The sequence below is a fragment of the Corvus moneduloides genome, chromosome 3 (genome assembly GCF_009650955.1).
Source record: "Corvus moneduloides isolate bCorMon1 chromosome 3, bCorMon1.pri, whole genome shotgun sequence".
Classification (NCBI taxonomy): Eukaryota; Metazoa; Chordata; class Aves; order Passeriformes; family Corvidae; genus Corvus; species Corvus moneduloides.
This window is the reverse complement of record NC_045478.1, coordinates 97,027,063-97,051,242: the sequence shown is the minus strand read 5'-3', so window position 1 is coordinate 97,051,242 and position 24,180 is coordinate 97,027,063. Positions and strand designations below refer to the sequence as shown.

At 39.5% G+C, this 24,180-nt stretch overlaps 1 long non-coding RNA gene across 1 annotated transcript; it reads right to left on the bottom strand.

Annotated features, from left to right (window-relative positions):
• Positions 1–15,756: 15,756 nt before the first annotated feature.
• LOC116441218 lies at positions 15,757–20,220 on the bottom strand. The gene is made up of 3 exons (XR_004238967.1): positions 19,330–20,220; positions 18,526–18,796; positions 15,757–18,365 (listed from the first exon to the last, which is right to left on the bottom strand). It is a non-coding gene; the product is annotated as an uncharacterized LOC116441218 (long non-coding RNA).
• Between the last annotated feature and the right edge of the window lie 3,960 nt (positions 20,221–24,180).

Sequence of the window (24,180 nt, the reverse complement as noted above, 5' to 3'; positions counted from 1 at the left end):
TACAATTCTAACTTTCATTTCCTTTAATTGTTCTTCTGCAGCAATTTCCTGTGAAACTATTAAGTCATAAGATAGCTTTTATTGAACAGAAGTCTGCATTAAAGCAAGCCTAACACAATTAAATTGAAAGGGTTATTTATTACCTAATGTGTCATTGTCTTTACTAAAAGTAGATTTTCATTTGTGCATTAAATTATTACTACTAAAGTTCAAAACAAGCGTTATCTCGCAATTTAGAAACACAGAACACTATTTCCCTTGATCCATGTGGTCACTCATCAAATCCTAATTATGGAGGTACTTCCCTCTAGCGGACAAGAAGATATTTCTATTGCAGTGTTTTTCAGACCCATTCCGAATTTGATCAAGATTTAGGGAAGAGCATGCCTTTAAAAAGGCACGGAGCAGGAGCTGAGCTGAGCAGTCCCTTCTGACAGGGAAGAGCAGGATGAGGAGGGAGATTCTGAGATGGCTCAGAACTGGTGCCACTGGGCACAGCCAGCCCGTGGGCAGGGAGAGCAGGTGATCACAGGGTGCCACTGCCTGCAATTGCCACGGGTAATCAGGACAGCCAAAACAAAGCTGCCTGAGGAACTGCAGTAGGCTCTCCTGATGCCATAAGACAGTAGGCAGGTTTCAATATTGATAGAGGCAAATCAGTGCCCCGAGTTAAAATAAACAGAAAGTGGGGGCATTAACCCTTACCTGTCAGGGAAAGATCCTGGAGTCACTGTGATCTTGGTGTTTGTTCTCCAGAAATATCATCAGTAGTAGAAAAGGTAAAATAAATGTTTGAAGCAATTAGAATAATGAAATTAAAAAGAAATATTGTGCACATGTGTGCAACACTTATGAGATTACAGGAGGATGGTTTGGATCAAGCCCTCTCTTGGTACATAGGAGCAGCCTTATGTTCTGATGCCCACAGCGTGAGAAGGACATGGAACTTTGAAATAAGTCCAGAGGATGGCCACAGAGTTGATGAGAGGACTGGAGCACCTTCCCTACAAAGGCTGAGAAAGTTGGGGCTGTTCAGCCTGGAGAAGAGAAGGTTATATGGAGTTCTCACAGCAATCTTCCAGTATCTGAAGGGGGCCTGCAGGGAAGCTGGAGGCAGACTCTTTATCAGGAGCTGTAGCAATAGCACAAGGGCTAATGGGCACAAACTGAAAGAGGGGAAATTTAGGCTAGATTTTAAGAAATTCTTTACTGTGAGGATGGTAAGACACTTGGAACAGGATGTTGTGGATGCCCCAACCCTGGGGCAGTGTTCAAGGCCAGTTTGGATAAGGTCTTGAGCAACCTGGTCCAGTGGGAGGAGTCCCTGCCCATGGCAGCAATGGCTGGGACTAAAGGTTCTTTAACCCTAACTTGATGATCTTCCAACCCCTAAGATTCTATAGTCCCTGGGTCTTAAAAAATGGTAGAAGTATGGAACAGCTTTCACACAAGAACAGACTAAATCAGAGAGTCAAAGCCAGAAATTGAAATACAAGAGGACACTCCAGGCTGCAAAAGAGGAAGCTAGAATAACATATACTGAATATCATTAAATCTAGGCACAAGGTGAATAGGGACTATTATTCCCATTTCTCATATCAGAACGAGTAAGAGATGTTCTAATACCTTCATTATCACAAAAGGTTGAAAGTATAAACAGCCTCTGTAGAGAATTAAATGGAATTGATGGAACATAGTTATGTTGGCAGCTACTGAGTAAAACAGTCTCTTTGAAGCTTGTCTCTCAGAAAGACCCTCAGCTTCTGACTCTCAGATGCTAGCTGGGTTTGCCACGGGCAAAAACACTGTATGCCTGCTTTGGTTCCATACACTCTTCTGTCTGGGATGGGAGATGGGCTGGCAGTTTTAAATCTGTAGATGAAACATGGCCAACCTCAGTCATCCTTACTGCGCTATGTATATCTATGGGGACTTCTTTAAAATCCTATTCAAACATTTATTTATCACTTGTATTTTGAATGGATACGTTGTTGAGATATCAATGTTACCAGTTCTTGAGATTTCTTTATCATAAGTCTTTCTTGAATTACTTGATTAGTTTATTTTTCTGACAGCTCTAACCGCAGGTGAACTTGCAGTTGAAAGCATCTTTAAAAAGAAAAATGAACCAGAGATTTTTAAAATAATCTAACTTCAGTTTATGTAGAAAAGCTTAATGATGTGTATCCAAATCTTTGAAAAAGTAGTAAACATTAAGGAAAAAAAAAATCTGGTGATTATATTTTTTTTAAAGTTGATTTTATAAGCCTTTCCTACTAATGCATGCACTTACCAGCATACCTTTTCTATAACAGAACTGGTAATGAAATGTTTTAACTATGTGCTATGTAAATCACATTAAAATCTTGAGCCCTTGTATATCTTGCAGGAATATGGCCTAAGCTTGATCTATAAAGGTAATGTAATTGGTTTGTAGACAGTTTCTCTTAAGTATAATGTGCATGTGTAAAACTCGGAGTTCTTCCCATTCCATGAGAATTTATAATAGTGGCAATAATTTAAACATCACTGTTTACCTTTTTCCCTTGCTGGCTTAATCACCAAAGCCCAAGAGCTGCTTAATGGCCCTTTGATGAATTTCTAGAAGAAATGAGGGGCCTGGAACCATAAGAGCAGTGTACATACACACATGCTGCACATCCCTTAGACACCTCATACACAAGAAAATGCTACAATTCATGAGAGGAAAAAAGGAAGCCTGGCTGGAGAACAGGGGTGTTTGTGACTGCTAAAGCATGGCAGTAAAAGGACTGAGGGTAGCTGAATGTAAGAACAGGTCCATGCAAAAATAAAATTGTATGTAGAAGTTAAAAAAGGAAAAAACTACAGAACCTTTCACAGCTCAATTATTTCTAATACTATGAGGGTTGTAGCATATCTTATGTTTGAATACTTTAGACTGAAATTTTCATGTTCCATTGTAAATAATAATGATTAGTCGAACACATTATTTTCCAGTATTTTCTCTGCTAAAAATGCAAAGCAGAACATTTAACTAGCAAGCTAATTCAAGGTCCAACCAGTACTTTTAAAACTATCATTTTGTTAGCTCACCATCCCATGGGGTGGCGTGGAAGGAAATTAATTTTCAGATCTTTTTTTCTCTTGTCCATCCTTTGCTGTGTTACACCATTCCCATCCCAGAGGAAAAAGAGGAAATATCTGTGCTATTCAATCTGCAGATACAGTGGCAATTAACAAATGGGTAAACTTCCATATGTAGGAAGAGGATACCCCCATGTTGCTCAGATTAGGACTGGGGAAGCTTCATGGTTCATGTGGTTTGGCTGCTCCCAAGATTTCAATTAACAGAAAAAGCCCCTTTACACTTGTTGGCAGAGGTAGCTAAGGATACTGACCATCACACAGCCATGGTATGGATGCCCTTGAAGTCGTCCAAAAATCAAAACAAGTTCTATGAGATTTTTGGACATTTTTTTACAACTTACCATGTCAGCAAGCAGATCCACTTTTTTCAAAAGTGGGAAAAGGTGGGAAAAGACATAAAGTATCTGACAACTCTAAATTATCCCCTAACATGAACTTTCCTATAGCTGGTACATATTCCCAAATGAGGATGTAAAAATGTATTATTTTTCTGTGAAAAAGTCTAAAACATATAATATTTTATTAAACTAATCCTTTGCTGTCATCAGGTGATGGCCCATAAAAGTCAGCCCGCCCAATAAAAATGCTGTTGCCCAACACTTTTACATATTCCCCATTTCTTTACTGTGTGCCAGAGGGCTTTCCTGGCTAATGCTGCTCACTGGAAGATGGTTTGCTGCTTAGAATTGCTTCTCACACCAGCTGCAAGTGTTTTAATTCATGGTGAACTGTATGGGATGGTCTAGAGCTCTGATTACAGTTCTTCATGCCCAGGCATGGTGAATGCCACAGTTAACCAGCTGAATCACCCCTCATCCAAGCAAAGTTAAGATATAAGTAAAGAAAAATATTTATTTCTAAAAAAGCCACCAAGGATATGGAAGTTTTTCAAGGCACAAGTGGGAGAGATTAAAGATCTCTGTTGTGTCTGCTTGTGCAGAGCTCATATCTGAGCTGCAATGCTGTGCTGCTGCCAGCCTGTTCCTAATCCAGGTTGTTGGGGGATCAGCTCTCTTGCATGTTTACACTCAGTAAATAGGCTGTCAAAACACCCAGTCTCCTGTATTAAACCCTTTACTTGGAATTTCATTCAGCTTCAGTTCTTCTTTTTCTTTGGCAATTATTGATCTTCAAGATTGACAAACTTTTCTGGGAGCAGTTTTGCCCCTCTGCCTTCCACCTTCTGGAAGTGCTCATATGCCTTTGGCAGAACAATTGTGATCTGTTGTACTTGACTAAATTACTGACTGCTTGACTAAATAATTAACTGAATTAGGAAATTGTTAATTTATGAATGAGAAAATGGGAAAATCTCATTGAGAATTTTTTTTCCATATGAAGCTTACATTTTGTATTTTTATGTAAGCCACCAACTGCTCTGAAAGAAAAATGTAAATACAGTTGATGCATGTGGCTCATTACCAGCTCTGGCTCTCATTCAAAAGCAGAAACCTGTGTGACTCACTCTTAGGAGATGAGAGTCAGCTTGAGGCAAAAGAGTGTGAACAATGAATTATTTGCTTTATTCTTTAACAAAAATTGTTACCTTTGTGTCTGATGGTAAAGCCCACACCATCTTGAAGTCCTCAAACATACTAGAAATTAGGGTGTTGCATAACATACCATTAGCACAAGGAACAGGGTGTTTGTCAGATGTAAAAATCACAAATAAAAAGACTTCAAGAAATAACCCAATTACGCTTTGGAAATGCCAGCAGAACCTTTAGAGCTAGGAATGATATAGAATAAAATGAAAGCATGGTAGAATGATTTCTGCTCTGTCTAGTTAATGATGGAATAATTAAGGCTTTTGCTCTTTAGCATCAGTAAAGGGAAGAAGGTCTTCAATATGACAGCACAATAGCCTTCATAAGGAAAACAGGTCATGGTGTTTTTTCCACTGCTGTATTAAAATTCAAGTGATGAAATCTGATAAAGCACAAAATGTCCTTTGCTTGGAACACCATCATGTTCTATGACAAGTCTAAGACAAGTTGGAAGAGAGAAGTTGAACATGAGGTGTCAGAAAGTTACTAATACTGTTCAAATCTGTGAATCATTAGCAACAGATGTAGAGTAAATGAAAAGCTGTCTGTAAATTACATGAGTAAAATTGAAGAGCCACTGTAGTGATTTTGCATTGGATTTCCATCCATGTAGCTCATGGAGAAGTAAAGTGCAAAGATGCTAAGCTCCTTAAGAAGCAATGCTTCCAAAGGAAAATTAATAAATAAATGACAACCAATAGTGAAGTAAACATAACTAAAGTTAGCTCAGGCATGTGCTTAGGGAAAATATGAGTATAGCTTTGACTGGGATTTACAGGTTGATCTTTGTTCGAGACACTTGTAGGGCTTGACACACATATCATTACTGGTGACCTAAACCAGTTGAAAGCAACAAAAATCAGCACCATTGTGCCAAATGGAGTTTGCCTTGACAGAAGCAAAGGAAACTTCATTCTGAGTATGGCACAAAGGGAAAGCATGAGAATTGCCTGCTTACCTTAGTCTACTATGCTGAAAATGCTTCAAATGCATTTAAAACAAGAAATCAAAATGCACAGTTTTCTTGAACATTATATTTTTCCTCCATATCATTATTACACACCTATTACTCTTTTACTACCGGATAATGGCATGTGCTTCCCAGAGCATATCTGAAAAGAAGCCGCATTAAAGGCTGGAGCAAACGTCTGTGGAGGAACTGAATTGTGCATGACTGGTGCCATTGTTGTGTGGCTCCCACAAAACACACCCTCCCCCTTCTCAGACAAACACACAGAGGTGCCCTGTTAAGAATATATTGAAAACAAGCTATTTGAAGAACTCTTTTTAGAAAAAAAATAGAAAAGAATGAAAGCACACCTTTTAGAAACTCTGCACTGCATTTCATCTGTTTAGCATGGACACTCTGTAAAGCGCAGAAGAGGTCATTTCCCCATGGGTGTTGGAACTGATTCTCCTTTGAATTTTTGTCTGCCACTTATTTCTGGATCATCTGAATTTTCTAGTTTCTGTGAACCTACAGGGTAAACTTTCCCCTCTGCCAGTAAATGGAAACCTTTCATAATTCAATCCTCAACCACTTTCTTTGAGTGCTCTATTCTCCCTCCAAGTTCTACTGTGTAATACCACCTTTGCCATAAAGCCTTTCCCATTGAAGTTTCTTGTTGAGATGAAGGAAAAAGCAAAGTCAAGTCAGAGCAGAAAGAAAGTTCCCAGACAAGTCCTCTCACGTGACCTCTCATGCGGGGTAAGGGAAAACTGACATTATAAGAACTGAGCTGTGAAAACACACATGGATATCTAAGCTGGGTAGAGACTGAGTGTAGGTGGCAGCCTAATTCCAGCAGTTCAGCCAGATCTCTTGACATGACTCCAGGTAGCTTCAGAGTTCCTTAAGCTATATCCTGAGCTTTTAAAGTAAAATATTTTCCATGAGTGAGCTTACACATGTGTGTTTTCTGCAATTGCTGAATTTCTAGATACAAAGGAGTAGTCAAATTCAGCAAACTAAAAAAAGGGTAGGTCTAGATAGTGTATAAAGAAAAAATTCTGAAGGCAGTGGAGCAACTTGTCCAGAGAAGTGGTGAGGGCTCCCATCCCTGTACGTGTTCAAGGCTAGGCTGGATGGGGCTTTGAGCAGCCTGGTCTAGGGGAAGGTGTCCCTGCCCATTTCAGGGAGTTGTAACTGGATGATCTTTGAGGCCCCTTCCAATTCAAACCATTCTATATGAGGGACAAATTCTGGATGGTCACTAAAGCCACCAGCATTCCCTGCCCTGGAGCTGACAAGTTGAATTATTGTTGCCAAGTCTGACCTGTCTTGCATCTGGCACTGTGTGTAACAGTGGGCGATGTGTCAGCAAAACATTCTCACTGCTCCAAGACCTCAGCTGAACAAATGGTTCTGGGTTAGCCCCTTGTATGGATTTTTGATAGACTTTCCAATGTTGGTGCACTTCCAAGCCCACAAGATTTTTTTCCTTTCTCTTCTAGAAGTGTCATCTTGCTTGCTTTGAATTTTACTCATTTTGTAGACTTTCTTAGAAGAGAGTGTTTAATCTAGATGCTGTGCTCATTTTTGCAAATGCGTGTCTTTGGAGATACAGTTTTCTTTCCTTGAATCTTCAAATTTGACAATTTTTTGTAGCTGTTTTTTTAAGTTTGGTAACTAATTAAACTCAGGTGTTAACCTCTATCATTGTATTTGAAAATGGCAATTCTACTCGTCATCTTTTTTAATTGTTAGTTTGGATAAAATTAGGAAAAGGGAGGGAAATTCTTTAACGTACTGCTTAAAAATGACCAAAAATAGCAAAGAGATTTATAAGTCCTTTGTCTTCAAGTAAATTTTCTGCAGCTTTCTCCCTTTGATGTGTGACTTGATGGTTGGGTTTGTTGTTTGGAGTTTTTCAATCTTGTTCTATATGTTGGTTTAATACATTAGCTACCTTAATGAGGATTTGAATGATTTAGATATCTGTGATGTCAGAAAGACACTAGATACCTATCTGTATAGCTTCGTTAATTTATTGTGCATTAAAATGCCAAAATTCATTCTGAGCCTTACTTGGCTGTTTGGCAGCTCTTTTCATTTAAAAGTTGTACTCATTTCAAGTTTTAATAGGTTTTCTGATTTCAATTAAAAAAGAACAAAGGCAAGGACTAAAGAGAGACAGTGTTCTGGGTGGAATTTCCAAAGCCCTTAACCATCTGTCTACATGCAGTCACTCAAAAAACTACAGTGTATGATGCAGGTATCTAGGCTACTTGTATAATCATTGATGAACAAGGTTGTTTTGGTAATGTATAAATAAATAATAAATAAAATGGGAGAGGACTTTCAGTGGATAGGGACCTATCCCAAATATGATGGCATATGTTAAAACCTGTCCTAGTTTGTCCTGACCTGGTAGTACTTTAAGAACAAACTTGCCCTAGCTGTCAAATGCTTTAATTCCACAAAACAGGGGCTTGCAGCCACACAATCTAGCCAAAAGTTAATATATTTGGAGAAATAGCACTGATTTCCTCTGGCTTTGAATTAGAGTCATATTATAATTATTTCCCCAGGAAGGAAGGAAGGCATTAAGATTAAATGTTGATGCTTGGAGTAAAACATCGGCTCTGCTGTGGTTTTACCCCTGCTAAGCAGGGTTCATAATCCCTTTGTGCATACACAGATGCACTCCTTACAGACTTCACAGATTTCATTAGAACAAGTTTCAGAACCACTACCAGCCCCAAAACTGTCCTATTAACTATGGAAAGTGCCCAAATAGCAAGGTGATTGCCACAGAATAAGAAACCTCATATTTCCCACATACTTTTCTCAAACTATTAGGCCACTGTTTTGCACAAAACTAATTTATTCATCTTTGTGCAAATGTTTCATCACTCATCTGAGAGCAAAGGGAAGTCTGTCCTACATTTTGCTTTTATACAGTTGAATATTCTGCAGTTCCCTTGTGCTTTTATGAATCCAACATAAAGACCTAGTTCCTGAGAAAGAAATGTGCACAAGGTCAGAGAAATGAATTTTGTGATATATTGCCCTGAGCTCAATGTACAAGTAGCAACTGCTACCAATGTATACCGCATGCAGAACTCTGAATTAATTTCTCTCTCCATTTTACATTCTGCTTGATTCCCCCTGCCTTTTCCACTGGAAACTTCTACCTTTCCCTTTGAATGTTACATTCCCCAGCATTCTTTTAGTTAGAATAGGCCCCTGTGATGATTACTGCTTTGCTAACTGCAGGAGGCACTGCAGACAAAAAGAGATGCTTCTCTGGCTACCTCAGAGCAGGGTCCTAGGAGGTTATTGTGCCCTCCATGATCCACAGAAGTACGAACAGTGCAGGACAGAGAGGACCATCAACATGCAGAGATGCCCTCTGAGCCTCAACCACACCTTGGTACAATCTCATGGCACACTGCAGCAGCAAGTACTGAAGCTGGAGTAATGCTGAAAGCAGCAAGGCTAGATAAGTGTGGGGTTGTATCTCCTGGAGGAGAAACCTTTAGCCATGCTCTTCCCAGCTTCCTCAGTGATGAAACAACTCTGAGGTGTGTTTCTGCCCCATTCCCCCTTCTGCACAGTGGCTATGCCACTGAAATCATGTTTCCAAGAGTACAGAGGCAATTTTTCTAGAGATGTCTGTGCCTGTATTAGCAAGTAGGACAGTGCAATAGGAGCAGATCTGCAGAACAAAACACTTGGTGCTGTGGGTGGAGCACCCACACTGCACACCTCCACATTCATGGAAATGAAAGGGACCAGCTCTTGGTCCCATCTTTCAGCTCAGCATGAATCTGGAAAGAGTCAGGTTTGGACACTCTGAGGCAGCTTCACTAGGTGAGACACAGCATAAGAAATGGGCATGGATTGGAGATTTACTGCAAAAGCTGTCCTGGTAGGATCCAAATATTAATATACACACACCTGCCATCAGTTCCCACTTCAGCACCAATATAGAAGGTACGTTCTCAAAAAACCTCAACACATGGAATGCTAAAATCATTTGAAGGTATGCTCAGTTAGTATCAGTATGTGAGTGCAGAAAGAAAACTTGGTCTCACCTAGCAGCTTAGATAGTCAGGAAAATTTAACCCTAACTGCAGCATTGGCCATCTGAATACTCAGCCCTGAAATCTTGAGGATCTGGTCTGTAAAAGGTCTGGTTCAGCTGCTTATTTTTGATATGGGGTGATGTTATTTACTGATGACAGCTCTTAGCCTTTTATTGCAAACCTTGTGGTTTCATCATCCTCTGTAATTCCAGGTCCAAAAGTCACAAGACAAGCAGAACTTCTCCTTCCTCGTTATGAAGAAGTATTACAGAGCATGCGTTTTTAAGGGTGGTTGTAAGTGAATCCCACTAATTGAAATTGAGTATTCTTCTACCTACCATTTGTGTACTTTTTGCTCTTTTGTGCAATGACTGACTATTTGATAAAGAGCTTACTAAAGGAGGCTGAAATAGGAGTGCACTTAGGAAAGAGTTGAATAACGTTGCACTTCGCCAGCATTACCCAGGAAGAATGAAGCAAACATTGCATTCGTTCTTTCCAGGAAGAAAACCTGATGAAAGCAGAGGTTTCTTTGATAAAAACATATTTCTTCAAAAAAAAGTTCAAGGTTTCATTTCACTGTATGCAGTTGCATAAACCTGCAGCAGATTTGTTTCTTTGACCACAACCTGTAACCTGTGTGATTGTGCACTTGGCCCATAAGCCTTCTAGAAGCTCATCTTGAATCTTTCGGAGTGCTCCTCTGGTTTGCATCTTGTTTGTCTGGTTGTCTGACTTCAATCAGAAATTTGAAAAACTGAGTAGGGAATGCCAACATCTACCCACACACTTCCATACCTACAGAAGAAGCACACACCACCATAACACTTCCCGAGAGGCCTGGCACATGCACTTAGATTTGTTACACGCAACTGAGTTTTGATGTAAAAGGTTATCTCATCAAGGAGTTTATGTCTTCCTGTTCTTTTAAATGCAAACCCCAAAACACTTGTGCTCTCTTGTTTTGATATGTTTATTCCCAATTCACTGTAAGCAAAATGAAACTCAAAATGTGAGGGCATCTCTTCAGGTGTCTGAAAGGTAACCAGCTTGTTCTGAAGGAGGTTTGGAATAAGAAACAAATTGAAACAACAAGAGCCACAGCTGTGAAAATATCAAAATGAAGTTGTTTTGGCAGAAAGAGGAAGTTGAACAGCTTTCATATAGCACAAGCAGTCCCTAAGCAATACTTTTAAATGGTTTGCTAGATAGCACGTCTGCCTCATTCAGCAGAGAAGACAGATTTTTCCTGAGTAACACAACCCCTTGAATCTATTTTTTGCCTTTACATTCTCAAGATCTCTCCATACTGTGTTTCAACAAAATCCAGGCGTCCAAGGGCTTTTATTTTTTTATCTGTAACTTTGAAAAATGACATAGCAGGGCAGACTACTAGGTAAGTATTAGATATTGCTTGAACTCTGAAAACTTCTCCCCATCAAAGGCCCAGACTATTGTATTGTCATACACACACCTTGCAGGTGGAAATCTAGTTCTCTGTGCCAGAAAAAAAAACCCAATTATTTCATTTACTAAAATGCTTATCTCGCCTAGCAAATTAGCATCCTAACTCTAGGCTTGACCTACAGAATAATTAGTCTTTTTACATACATTATAATAATGCATCAGTTCAGCTGTCTTCACTGCACAGCCACCTTCTGCCTCGTCAAGCTTGTGCCAAATCACAAAACTAATTTTAAAAACAAAACCTTTCATTTAAAAAGGGTATGCTAGAAATCTCCTGACAATTATGTGGCAGAGAAGTAGAGAATTTAAAACAAGGAGTTATAGTGTGGCAGAATGAGGACATATCCTTTAACACAATGTTTACAATTTTTAATTAAAATGGTTCAATATAAATCAAACAGCTCTTTTTCTGTGGCACAGATTACACAGTAGTAGGAACTGTCCTTGTTAAGTCAAAAGAGTTGATTTCTGAGCAGGATGTAAGGGCTGAGAGGAATGAGGAGTGTAGAGGACGATGTCCATCTCATGGAAAGGTTTGGTAAATTTATAACTCCCAAACCTTTCTAAGGTTTATCTGAAAGAGAGGTTAAATCAAATCTATGTTGTATGGCAAGTAACACAGAAGTGGAGAGTCAGACTCCACAGCAGGGTTAAGATAAATCCAAAAGGGAAGATGAGTAGATGAGTTCCTCTGCTCCTGTTGAAACCTGCCAGTCACAAGCATCAATTTGTAACATATCTGTGCTGTTTTCAGACTGAAAATACCAACTAAAATGATGCCAGCTCAAATCAAGATCTCAAGATCTGGTGTTTGACTACTTTCATCCATGATGACACACGCGATTTTGGCAGATATCAGTAATGAGCATGGTAGCAGCTCTCAGGCACATTATATCCTCTTTAAAAATTCTGTCTTCTGCATTATTTATTGCTAAGACAGCTAATGACCTTCCAACTTCTAGAAGCTTGTAGCAATGAATTTCTGTCATGATTTCATAGCTGTTGTTTCAGGGTATGCCAGTACTACAGGTAATGTTGAATCTTGTCATCTCTGGGAGGAGATGGCTGTGACTAGGTCAGGGACAACTGAATCCTGGGAAACCATTTATGTTTTTCCCACATGCTCCTCTAGCAATAGCCATCACCTCCTGTGACCAACCCTCTCTTTGCCCAGCAGCAGCCAGATTGGCCTTCCAGGTGGCAAAGGCAGCATGGCCATGCTGCTCCCTACAGCATGCCATGGCATTTTTGTCTGGATGGCAGCAAAAGCACCAAAGATTCTGTTTGTGTACACCATGTTTTGCTTTCAGTAGAACAAAAGGACTGCTTCTAAGAATCCATAATAGTGAGCTGGGACCCTAAGACCAGAAGTCTTGTTATCCACTGGTAAATAAGTACAAGTGGCACTCATTCAGTACCTGAATGCCATCTTCACTGGCATGACTGTGCTTGAAAAGTGACTTTTGTCTTTTATCATAAGAGCTTTAAGCAGTACATAGCACTGACACCACTGCATGGATAGTTAAGATTTCTTTATTACTCTTCAGTCCTCTTCTTAGGGTGTGACCCTAAATATTTTTGATCTGACAGAGAGAAAAGTAATCTGTTCGGTATTTAAATTAACTGGCAATAATCCATATAAATCTTGGAAGATAAATGCTTATATAGCAGTTTTCATTAAGGTACAAAGACTAGGTGAGGCCAGTTCTGACTGCCCTTAGTTCATACACATCACCCTGCCCCTGGTCTTTGCTAGCTGAGACGTTCTGCCCCATGCTCCAATGCACATAACATCTGTGTCTTTGCAAAATACAGAAAGGAGAGGGAGAACTGTAGGTTTCTCTGCTTTTCTTCTGATTTTATTTGGTTCAGCATAGCCTCTTTTCCTCAAATAATTCCAACCAATGTCCTTGTCCTGTTAGAAGCTGTGCTACTTCCTGTGCAGATGTGAAAGCAATGCTGTCCTTGTCACCATAGATCATGCAGCACTATGGACTCTGACCCATTCCAGCAGCATCTTATGCTGCCTCTGACTAATTTTTGTCTTGCCCAATGTCTGTATCTGTGCTCTGTAGGGTGATGCACATTGTATATTATGCAGTATAGGCTGCCCACACAAATGATGTTCATTAAAATGAGGTTTACGTACCTGTTCTATGGCTTTTGGCACATATGGAATCATTAAGGTTGGAGAAGACCTCTAAGATTATCAAGTCCAGCCATCAACCATCAACCTAGCACCACAACTGAGTTCACCACCAAACCATGGCCTCAATGGTTTGTTTTTTGAACACTTCCAGGTACATTTTCTTGTGTGTACAAACTATGTCACTGTCACCTGCTTGAAATCATCTGAATATATAAGCTGTGTATATTGTTAACATGGATCTAAAAATATAATGTAAACACAGTTAAACATGTCAATGTTTTCATCTTGAAAGGAATTGTTCTTTTCTCTCAAAAGCTTCAGAGACAGGTCCTATGCATGACATTCACTGTGACAAGCAGGCAGCATACGTTTAGGCTTTGACAGAACCTTTGCTGAAAAGGTGGAGAAACAAAAAAAGCAACAGATCAAAGCAATACAACAAATCTTATAAGTTTTAATTAAGCATCAGCAGCTGTGTCCTGTCTTCTCAGAAAAAGTCCCATTATTTGTGCTATGTAACATTAATGCTCACTGAATTGTAAAGCTCAAGGGAACTCAAGGCACAATTTGGAAGAGACAAACATTTGTTTTTCAGAAACAGATTCATTATCGTTTGAAGTAATGGTATAATCTAACCAGAGATCTTGTGGGAATATCTTTGAAGAGTTCTGTCTCTGCAGTTAAATTTAATTTGTAAGAAAAGGAAATAAAATTACTAAAAAGGAACCAGATTAGTATTGCAAAGAGAACACTGATGGTATTTCTTCTAGGGGACATTTTACCCTTCAGAAAATCATCAGAAAAAAAACCAAACAAACCTTACTTTAAAAAGAATTTTAAATAATGGATTAAATTCTACCTCATGGAGCGCTGAAAAACATGAAAATGGAGATGGCTTTGGCCACAGTCTCCCAAAGGGGGATTTGAACTTTTGTCTTTTTAACAAAGCACTCTCAAAGTGGTTTAGAGCAATACCAGTAACAGCAAGATATTTCTCTAGAGATTCTGGCAAGAGAAGCGGCACAGACTCAGTGTAGTTCTAGTAATTCAAGCATGGCTTTGGAGCATGTGCTCACACCTAGGCTGTGTTTGCACTTGCAAGAGCTTTTTACTGCAAACACATTTTCTTTACGCAAAAATAATCATACAGGACTAAATGGGCCAGACTTCTTTTCTCAGAACTTCTGATTAGAAGATAGATTTCTTGGGTCTGATAGATTTCTGAACTGTACTTGATTCCATAATTACAAATGATTAAGAAGATGCCTTAATACAATTCATTTGTACCACTGTGAAGCCTCACCAGGGCAGAAATTTTCTAGAAACACAAAGTAGAGACAGCTCACTGTCTTCAGCCAGTGAGCACTAGCAAATAACAGGTAATCAAGGTCAGATTTATTGCCAAATATAGCTGTTCCAGTAGCACTTACATTTCAGATTTTTATGGTATTAATTTAACCACTTTCATTTTGCTCAAAGGAAATTGCAATAGATTACTCTTTGATAGCACCTGCCTACACAGTATCAACACTTCAGGAGAGCAATGTGGCCAGGCAGCAGCACAGGATAACAAAGACAAACAGTTCTTGATGGCTGAGTCAATCAGCCATTGCTTGAATGTGAAGTATTGTGTGATGTTATTAGTCATTGTTAATTCTGGTTAATATTCTTGGCTGAGAAAAGGAAGGTGTGGAGCGTAGCACCTCAAACGGGACACAGCCTGAGCTATCTGGAGCTGTTCAGGGTGTTACTCAGAGCTTCGTATTAAAAACATGCTGACTGCTTAGCACTGGCAAATCCCTGTTGGACTGCTCAGCTGAAAGTGGCTACTGGAGAGAACCAAACAACTTCAGATCCTATAACCAGCAATTAAACAGTCTGTACTATTCTCCAAAGTTGGTTTGTGCTTGAAGATACTTCTCACAGCACAGTACAACAGCTTTGAAGATCTTTGATTTCTTCCTAAAATTGTCCTAATAATTCCTATAAATAAGAAGTTTCTTCAATCTAATGAAAATATTAGTGTGACTGGTGAAAAAACTTTTGACCTTGTCCTCTTTTCAATGTCAAATTTATTGACAGAGCTGTGAGCCCACCTCATGCTGTCACTAGGAAGAACTGGCTGAAGGCAAAAATCCACCTACCAGCATAGGCACAGAAAGACAGAAAAAGCTGCTAAAACTGGGCATAAAACCACAAGGAGACCTTCTTTGTGAATTGTCTTTGCATGAGAACTTCAAAATGTGGTGCATTCCCGCAAGTATGATTTTGAAATGGCAAACAAATAGAAAGTATTTTTTGAATAAGAAAATCCATAAAGAAAAAAACAAATGAAAAGAAAAATATTACTATACATATGAGGGGTTAATGTTAGAAAAATTATGTTACTGTTTTTAATGTTTTAAAAAGAGAACTGCTTGGAAAAGCAGTTACAGTCTGTTGTTGTGTGTTTTTAACCATTAAAAATTTTTCTCCCAAAGAGAATTATAACAGTATCTAAGGAGGTCAAATATTTTCTGCAAAAATCTTTATGTGGACCAATGGCTAGACTTTTAACTAGAAGAAAATATGGAAAATATTCAACTGTAATAGTTGAATTTCTTTACATATCTCTAAGCAGTAAAAGATTTTCTCAGACAAAAGGAAGAAAACTAGGCTTGCTTAACGTGTTCTTGCAAACACAGGTGTGTTGCATCCCAAGTTATCTGCCAGACTGCTCTCAGCAACATTGGCAATTCTCACACCTAAAACTGAACTGCAAAGTCTAATTTTCACAGCTCAACTGCTAGGGAAGAAAGTCAGTCTTTGAAACAGCATAGACCTTAAGAAAACTTTTAATTTTTATTCCTATTTCCTGATAACCAGTCTTCTTTCTGATAGTTATTTTTGCATTATTTCTGAATGTTCAACTTTTGTTATTATAATGATGGAATCAAGGACCAAATAGGAACAAAGCCTGTATATGCTAAAATTTTGCAAATACAGAGCAACTAGAAATTCTTATTCTTCCCAAGAATGCAAACTTGGAGTGGAAAGGATAGAAAATCATGCAGAAGGTGTAGATAGAGCAGTCAGTGTGACTGCAGGAGTGGTAAGCTTGTTCTTCTGATAATGACTTTTTCTCTTTCATTGAAAAAGGAGGATTTCACTGGGCTCTCAGAGGGGTTTTCTCTTAGAGTAAGATTTTGAGGATTTTCTACCAAAGAGGAAGAAGAGTAGAAGGATGGGCAGAGCAGTGCTGGGATGAGGAAATTACACCAGTCTGGGTAAGAGAGCAAGGCCATAATTGCCCAATCAGCAGGTGGTGGAGAGTATCACCTGGGTGTTGTCCTCATTAGTTGCTTGGGGGCTGGTTCTGCTGTGGTTGCTCTTCCCTTGCTCCTGCAGGCAATATTTCCTGGTTTGGTTCCCTGCTAAAAGTCCTTCCTCATTCCAGGAACAGCAGTGCTGGAGGAACTTGGATATTTTTAGAGGTATATGAAGACCTTCTGAGTTGGGTTTGGTAGTTTCCATGGAGTGATGGTGGTGACCAGCTCCACCTCACATCCTGAAAGCACAAGAGGAGCCCATCATGGGAACACAACTGCAGGATGGGGTCTCAGGACCGGGGCCTGCCAGTGCTCACCCAGGAGGGAGAGTTTAAAACTAAGTGTGACCCTGCCAAGGTAGGGCATGACATCCATGTGGGATCAGATCCAGGCAATTCTGAAGGCATCACAGTGAAACATGTGCTGTTTGTTAATCACCTGCAACTAGACTTGGAGAACTGAAAAGATGAATTTTGTCTGCTGACTGAGCATAGGGAAGGACTTTTGGATGAGCCAAAGCAAATTTTCTATCTCTACAAGTAAAGGTATTAAAACTGCATTACCTTTAAGATATTCATGCTGTGTGATATAGTGCAGCTGAAAAATTAAATTGACAGTAAATTGGGGTGCTACTTGAATTTAGTATTTATTTTCATTAGAAGCAAAAGGCTGTTGAGATTATTCTTAAAGAAATTATCATGGTGTATTTTGATATTTCTTGTATAAGACCGAAAAGCTTATGGAAACTGCATGCTTAATTTTAAGTACAGGAGTCTGATAATCTTCTGTTCTTGAAGTGTGTGGTATTTTCTTTGATAAAATGCTTGGTGACGTAGGGTTTCTCTGACTGCAATTGTCAGTCTGTGCAATTGAGATTAGTGTCATTTTCTCCAAATAGTCTTTATATCTCCAGAGAGAGATATTGCTATGAACAACAGATTTCCCCCAACAGAAAAAAAATCACTTTTTTTTAGCATTATCTTATACCTTATGGAAAGGAGATGATGGAAGGAGTGAGGAATAAAAATACTTTTCTTCTAAAATCTCAAGGGAATTGTATTCTTCATATCTCCTTGGTGTCACTCGAGGTTCTTCCCTTCATAGTTTCTGTATTTAAGCTTTTTGTAACAGACTGTATAGTTACTTATATATTTTTTTTTCACTATTTTAAGGGCAAGGGTAATACTCAATATTCTACTAAAAATACTTTGGGAATTACCCTAAAATATATGAGCTGGATGTTCTGGCTTAGAGCAGAAAGACAGAGACTGATAAATAGTTCTTGGATCCTTCTTCATGAAGTAATGGTTCCTGCCATGTGAGGTTTGGGGGGAGTTTGCTTGCTTACTGTTTTTTTTATTCTTACTGTGATGGGTTTTATTTATATTATTATTATTATTCTGTTGGTTACTAGAACATGAAGATTTCTGCCATCTTACAGAAACATCCCTATCAAGATTTCTCTTCCCAAGCTGTAATTAATCTGGTCTAGGTGCCTCACTGAATAATTACTCATCTCTTCTGGCATTTTATGAAGCTATTTAATATCTTATTCCTTCAAACAGCAAACGTTCCATAGTTGACAGGTATCATTTTTAGCTTCTTTCATAGTGCATAGATAACGCTCACTTTGGGGCATGGTAATACCACCCTGCTCACTCATTAGCTTCCCACTTATGTTCTCGCACATTCCTTCGAATTCTTCGTCTGGTTGTTTGTACTGAAGAAATTAATCTACCAAAAAACAAACAAACAAAAATTTAGAAAGGGTGCTTAATACTTATTTCAGATATTTCTATGAAGCTTTTGAGCCATAGCTATATTTCTCATCACGACCTCATTTGCCAGCTTTGGCAGCAGTGTCCAAAGGATAGGAAGGAGATGGTTGTCTCACCCAGTGTGCAGACCAGCCCTTCTTCTGAAGGATGTGGAATAAGTGTTGGGCGGGATCTGCAGAGGTGGAGAGGAGTCACCCTTGCCTTCTTATGAGCTTCTCTTGAACTGCTGAAAGCTGTTAATTTCATGATGCAGCAGAAGCCACAAGCTTGCAGAATCTCCTTCCTTCCCCAGATGTGCTGGTGTTTGTACTTGACCCAATAAGCAGGACAGAAAGACACAGCATTCTGAGCTTCTGTCTCTCCCCAGCAGTGACCTTGAGGAAGCATCTAGGTACAAAAAATTGCTATTCATAAGTGGCATGTTCTGGTAGATGGCAAAATGCCTCTCTGCATTAGAGTCAACTTTTCCTGTTTGCATGCAAAGGTTATTCTTTATAGCTAATTTTTGTGTGACAAATAACCCATGCGTTATTCTTCGTGCATTAATGAAGTTTAGAACTTGTTATCAGTGTTGTTTCACTGGCTTAGAACCATGCAAGAGAAATGATCAGCCTGTATTCTGCTGGGACTGTGAAAATAAGTTTTGATTTCTTCTATAGACCTAGTAGGAAGACATGGAAGGGAGGGATTTGTTGTTCTTGACTTATTTTTTCCCTTTAAACAGAGACTGTAGCGTGTGTGCATGCACCATTCAAATGAAACAGTTAAGGTAAAAAACAAAGAAAGTGTAACAGCACTATCTCTTCCCCTGAAATCTGTTAGATACTTCATTGAAGTAGTTGAGTATTCCCCTGGAAGAGGATGAAGAACAAACCAGAGGGTGAGGACATGACACACTATGTGGCAGTGAGGGCACTCACCTGGGGGAAGGTAAACCTCTGTCTCAGCTCCTGATGTGTACTCTGTGCAAAGTGAAAGTGCATCAAGAAATGGAAAGCAAGCCACTGAGTGATCTCTAGCAGATATTTCAAGCATTTCTGTGGAACAGAAGAGAACAGGGTGAGGTTGCGCGCAGGGAAAATCTGAACACAAATTGCTGTGTTGTGAATGTAGTCCTTCAACAATATATGGGTACATACTCCAGTTAAGACTTCACGCATGCAGCAAAAGAAAGACTTAGTGTTAAGGCATGAGAATGAGCCAAAACAAGAGTAGGTTTGGAATTAGAGTCACAGAAAACTGCACACTTGAAGGGACCTCTGGACGTCGTGTAGTGTATCTTCGTTGTCTGAACTGGGCTCACTTCAACGTTAGATAAGGTTGATTTGTGTAAGTGTCCCATCTGGTATAATGAGACTTCCTCTAATCTGCTCTCATTTCCAAACCCAAAAAAAGAATCCTAGGAAGTGCTAGAAAATGAATCATTTGCATTCACATTACTCAGGTCTAGTTCAATAAAGCATCGTATGCCAGTCATAAATGGGGTGCTGAGGTAAGGCATTGCAAGCTATACCAAGGAGTAATAAAGAACTATGGATCTAATCTAGGAAGTGAAGAGGCTTGTGATGCATAATAAAGCAACAGAGGAAGATTAACAGAGGGAGCACAATTAAAAGAAAACATCAAATGAAACAGAAAACCTTCTCTGCTTAATAGTTTTGCCAAGTGACTTAGTAACTGCTAACATGGAACAGGAACCACAGAACAGCTTTGCAAGTCTTTCTTTTTTCTCTTTTGATTAATGATCAGGAGATTATGGTATTAGAAAAGGAAAGATTAGGATATCCACAGATTACTCCTGACATGGTTAATGTAAAGATAAAGGCTACAATAGATTATAGAGTTCAGAGTAAAAGAACTGGGAATTTTAGTATGACAACTGGAAGAAACATTTTAATGCAGATTAAATAATGGTATTTCACTGGAAGTGTAAGCAAGTGTTCAATTTGAAGTCCATGAAGATTGAAGGGAACAGTACTTAAAATTGTCAGCCACAGGAAACCTCAGAGTGTTACAGTGTCTGTTCTCAGTGTTAATTAGCTCTCAGAAAGAAAAATTATACTTTCATAAAGGGTTTTTCATGTCTTTGAGAATGGTACAGACAAAGAGTGTTTTCCTGCTTGCTAAAATCACTTTCTGGGAAGGGGAGATGAAATTATAGCAACCTGAAAGGGTTCAGTTTGATTTCCTTTCCTGATCTGCAGGTGGCCAGGCACTGTAGTCTAGGGGCAGCTGGGCAAGGAACACAGCAAGGACCTACCTTCTGTTTCATGAGGTGACTTTGTGCACGTGATAGGGCTCTGCTGAACACTAGACTTAGATTCAAAGTTTGAATCTTAAACAGCATGTGAGGGAGAGAAGAATGCTCGGTGAGGTGAAGCCACAGAGTGGTGTTAACTGGGGTAGCTGTGCAGCTCATGCTGCCTTTCATCACTGAGTTTGGATTTTTTGCACCCTTGCTGTTTACATAGGAAGTACCCTTCCTATGGTATGGAGATGCCATGAGGGAAAGATGTGTCCAAAACCAATGGAGTTCCTGGATGTGGAAGTTCTGACTACATCCATGTGCCTCTGCTCACACAGGGCTCTGGTGCACATGAGAAGTGAGGGGCTGCGAGGGGAGTCACAAACTGTTCATGGAGGGGGTGTGCAAGGTGTCTTAAAACAAAAAAAAGTGGACTAAGTAAGAGAAAACCAGGTTGGCTGCAGGTCTAGATTCTGTCAATCTTGGATATGAATATTTCTTATGTTCCAAGGTAGAGTTTCTTTAAACTTCAGAAATTAGATGTTTTCATCACATAGTCAAGAGATTTACTACACAGGGTGCCTGTCTCTCTTCATATTTCAAACCATATTTCATGCTGGAATATTTTTGGACTTTGTAGACTTTTTTGTCATTTCAATGCTTTCTTGTGATAAGAAGGTGTGTTTTCTTCTTTTGTCTTTAGTTCTTGTCTTAAATATCTGGTGCTCCTATTTCTTAAATGCAGACTCAGATAGAAATTTGTCATGTTCCAGCTGGAAAAATACAAATGCAAAGGTGATTATAAACTGGAATTCATCTGTAACTGTTTGTACAATCCTCTCTGAAGATGTTCTTATGTAGTGGTACATGATACTTTTGTGAACATGACTAAGCATTACAAAAAAATGTGAACATAAATGTGCCTATTTTACTGATAGTGTGGACTAGACATACAGGGGTTGAGTTGTACAGCTGAAGTTGTTTTGTGTCAATAGTCAACATCAATCCAGTGCTGTGAAGCTGGAATAATAACAACAATAAAGAAGAAAATTAATGAGCAGTAATGTAATCAGATGAGGGAGGATTTAGAACATGTTTGGTACCTGGCCTGATTACAGATGGAAAGAGGGATGTTCAATTTGTAGATAAATTTAGAATAACAACTCGCAGAGTATAGACTACAGTGGAAGAATAGCTGCTAGTTGGAAAGGTGCTGTTGCACACTGAATAGGAGGTTGACTGGTGAGCTAATTTAGAAACATCCCCAGAAGATTTCTGCTGAATGCTCAATGGCAGAGAGCAAGGGACGTGAGGATGAGGCTGGTATTGAGGGTGAGCCAGAACCTTCTTTTTCAGATGATTTGCAAACACAGGATTAGTCTGAATTGCACTGAGACCACCTTGTGTCCCTGGCTCTAGGAACCCCCTTGGTTCCAGGGGACAACATTCTTCATTTGCAGGGAAATTATTATTGCAGTTTGTGTTGAGGGATTGACAATGAACCACATACTGTGGGCTCTGTGAATTTGAGCCTCTGAAACAAAAACTGCAGAACCAAAGAAATCTCACTCTGAATAATACTTTTGCTACCTCAAGAAGATAAAATGAAAGTATTAAGTATCAGGAGTGGAGAGGAAGACTTGGTCATGAGAAATGCTGTGGTTTGGGCTGATAAGATTCAGAATGTCTCTTAATGCAAACAAATACCATCCATAGTGTTTGGTGAGATTGTATTGGCAGGGCTCTGGCAAAACTGTGATGTGGTATTCCAGCTAATTGATCTAGGCCAAGAAGAGAGATTTTGTGTGAATTTCTGAGCCCGGCCTTGTATCAGTCTGCCAGCTATTGCCTGTCACTGGAGCAGGACCATGCACAGGTAGTGCGATGGCAGGGCTGAGACTCATCGTACACTCACTGATCTCTCAAAGCAAAAAGTTCTGAGATGGGGTGAGTCAAGGTTACCTCCTCTGCCTGCCTCACCTGAGGCTTGTTGGCACCCTTATTTGCCTCATGGTTATGTCCAGAGTTTTAGGGGGAAGCTGTGGTGCTTCCTTTTGAAGAGGGAGAGACAGGAGGCCTTTGCAGTATTGATCCCCAGTCCATCCACATTGTATCTAACCCAGCAAAATGTAGAGCACAAGGTGAAGGTGTTCCCTTGCCCCATGTGCTTGTGGAGCAGATGGGTGCAGTTCCCAACTGTTTTTCCAGCAACTGGAGGATTTTATTCTACAGCTCTTACTTTTTTTAAAATATAATAATGAGCTTTTAAAAACTTCCTAGTGGGAGTGTGGGTTCAACATAGCAAATACCAGCCAAGCACGAAGTGTTGCTGAGAATGAGGCTGAGACGCTGCTGTGTTGAGGGAAATGGGGCAAAAATGCTTCACTGAGCTGTGAGCTCAGAGCCTGGTGGCTAAAGCTAAAACTTAGACATTCTGCCTGCTCTCCACCTGCAACTGCACAAAGCCAGTTTCAGTGCACAGCCCACCTTAATAGCTTAGACCTTTGTTTTCTCAGGCTTTGTTTCTACCTTAGGGGAAAACCCTTGTGTGTACCGCTATTCCTTTTTACCCTTCCCTCAAAAAAGGCTTTAACATAAACCCAAAAGTACTCTCAGAAGCTGACCTTTTCTTTTTTCAAAGGCAATGTGCAACAGGCTTTGTGGATTCTACTCATACACAGAATTAATGTAATGATTTGTAATGAGACAACATTATGATTAAAACACCAGCTGGTCAATGAGAGCAATAAAAGTATCAGAGGTTTTTATCTTCTGAGTATTCTGAGTTCACAGCTCACTAATAACCTTGGGTCTTAGGATGCTAATAATAACACTTGATGTTGCTAGGGAATGGTGCTGCCTGACACATGGTGAATTCTGTGTGGTAGGATATGCCTAAGGCATGATGGCAATTTGCAAAATCTTTTTATTATTTTATTGATCATAAATAATTTGGATGCAGTTTGCAGCATTTGCTCATTTTGCTTGTCCTGATTAAGTGGCTTATTAAAACAGCATTTTACTGCAGTGTGACTATTTTCAATATTGGTTGCTGATGACAATATTCCAGGTGTAGTAGCAGGCAGTGAGTAGAGTTTTCCAATGTTCTGACAGTTACGTGCCACTAAATTGCCACACATCTTAATGAATTGTGCACCTCCTTGTACCTTTGCTTACAAAGATGGTGCTTACCAGAAAGGAACTCATGGAAAAGTTCATTTCTTCCTCCCTTTTTATACTGCTTGCTACCCAGGATTTCCATATTTACCTGGGGCAAATACTAATTTTCAGGTTTGTAGGGTTTTTTTCTTTCAGATATGTGATTGATATTGTTATCAGAAATTGACATTTTCAGTGCAGTATAGAATTTCAGATTGACTACAATGCCTCATTTTTAAAATAGAATGTAGACCTTGTAGTACTGCTGTGCCTGGTGGCAGATACAGCTGAATCACAGTGCTCTGACAGATGAGGGTAGTGATGCAGTCAGAGCACCTCAAAGAGGTCAGTCATGATCTCAAACCAA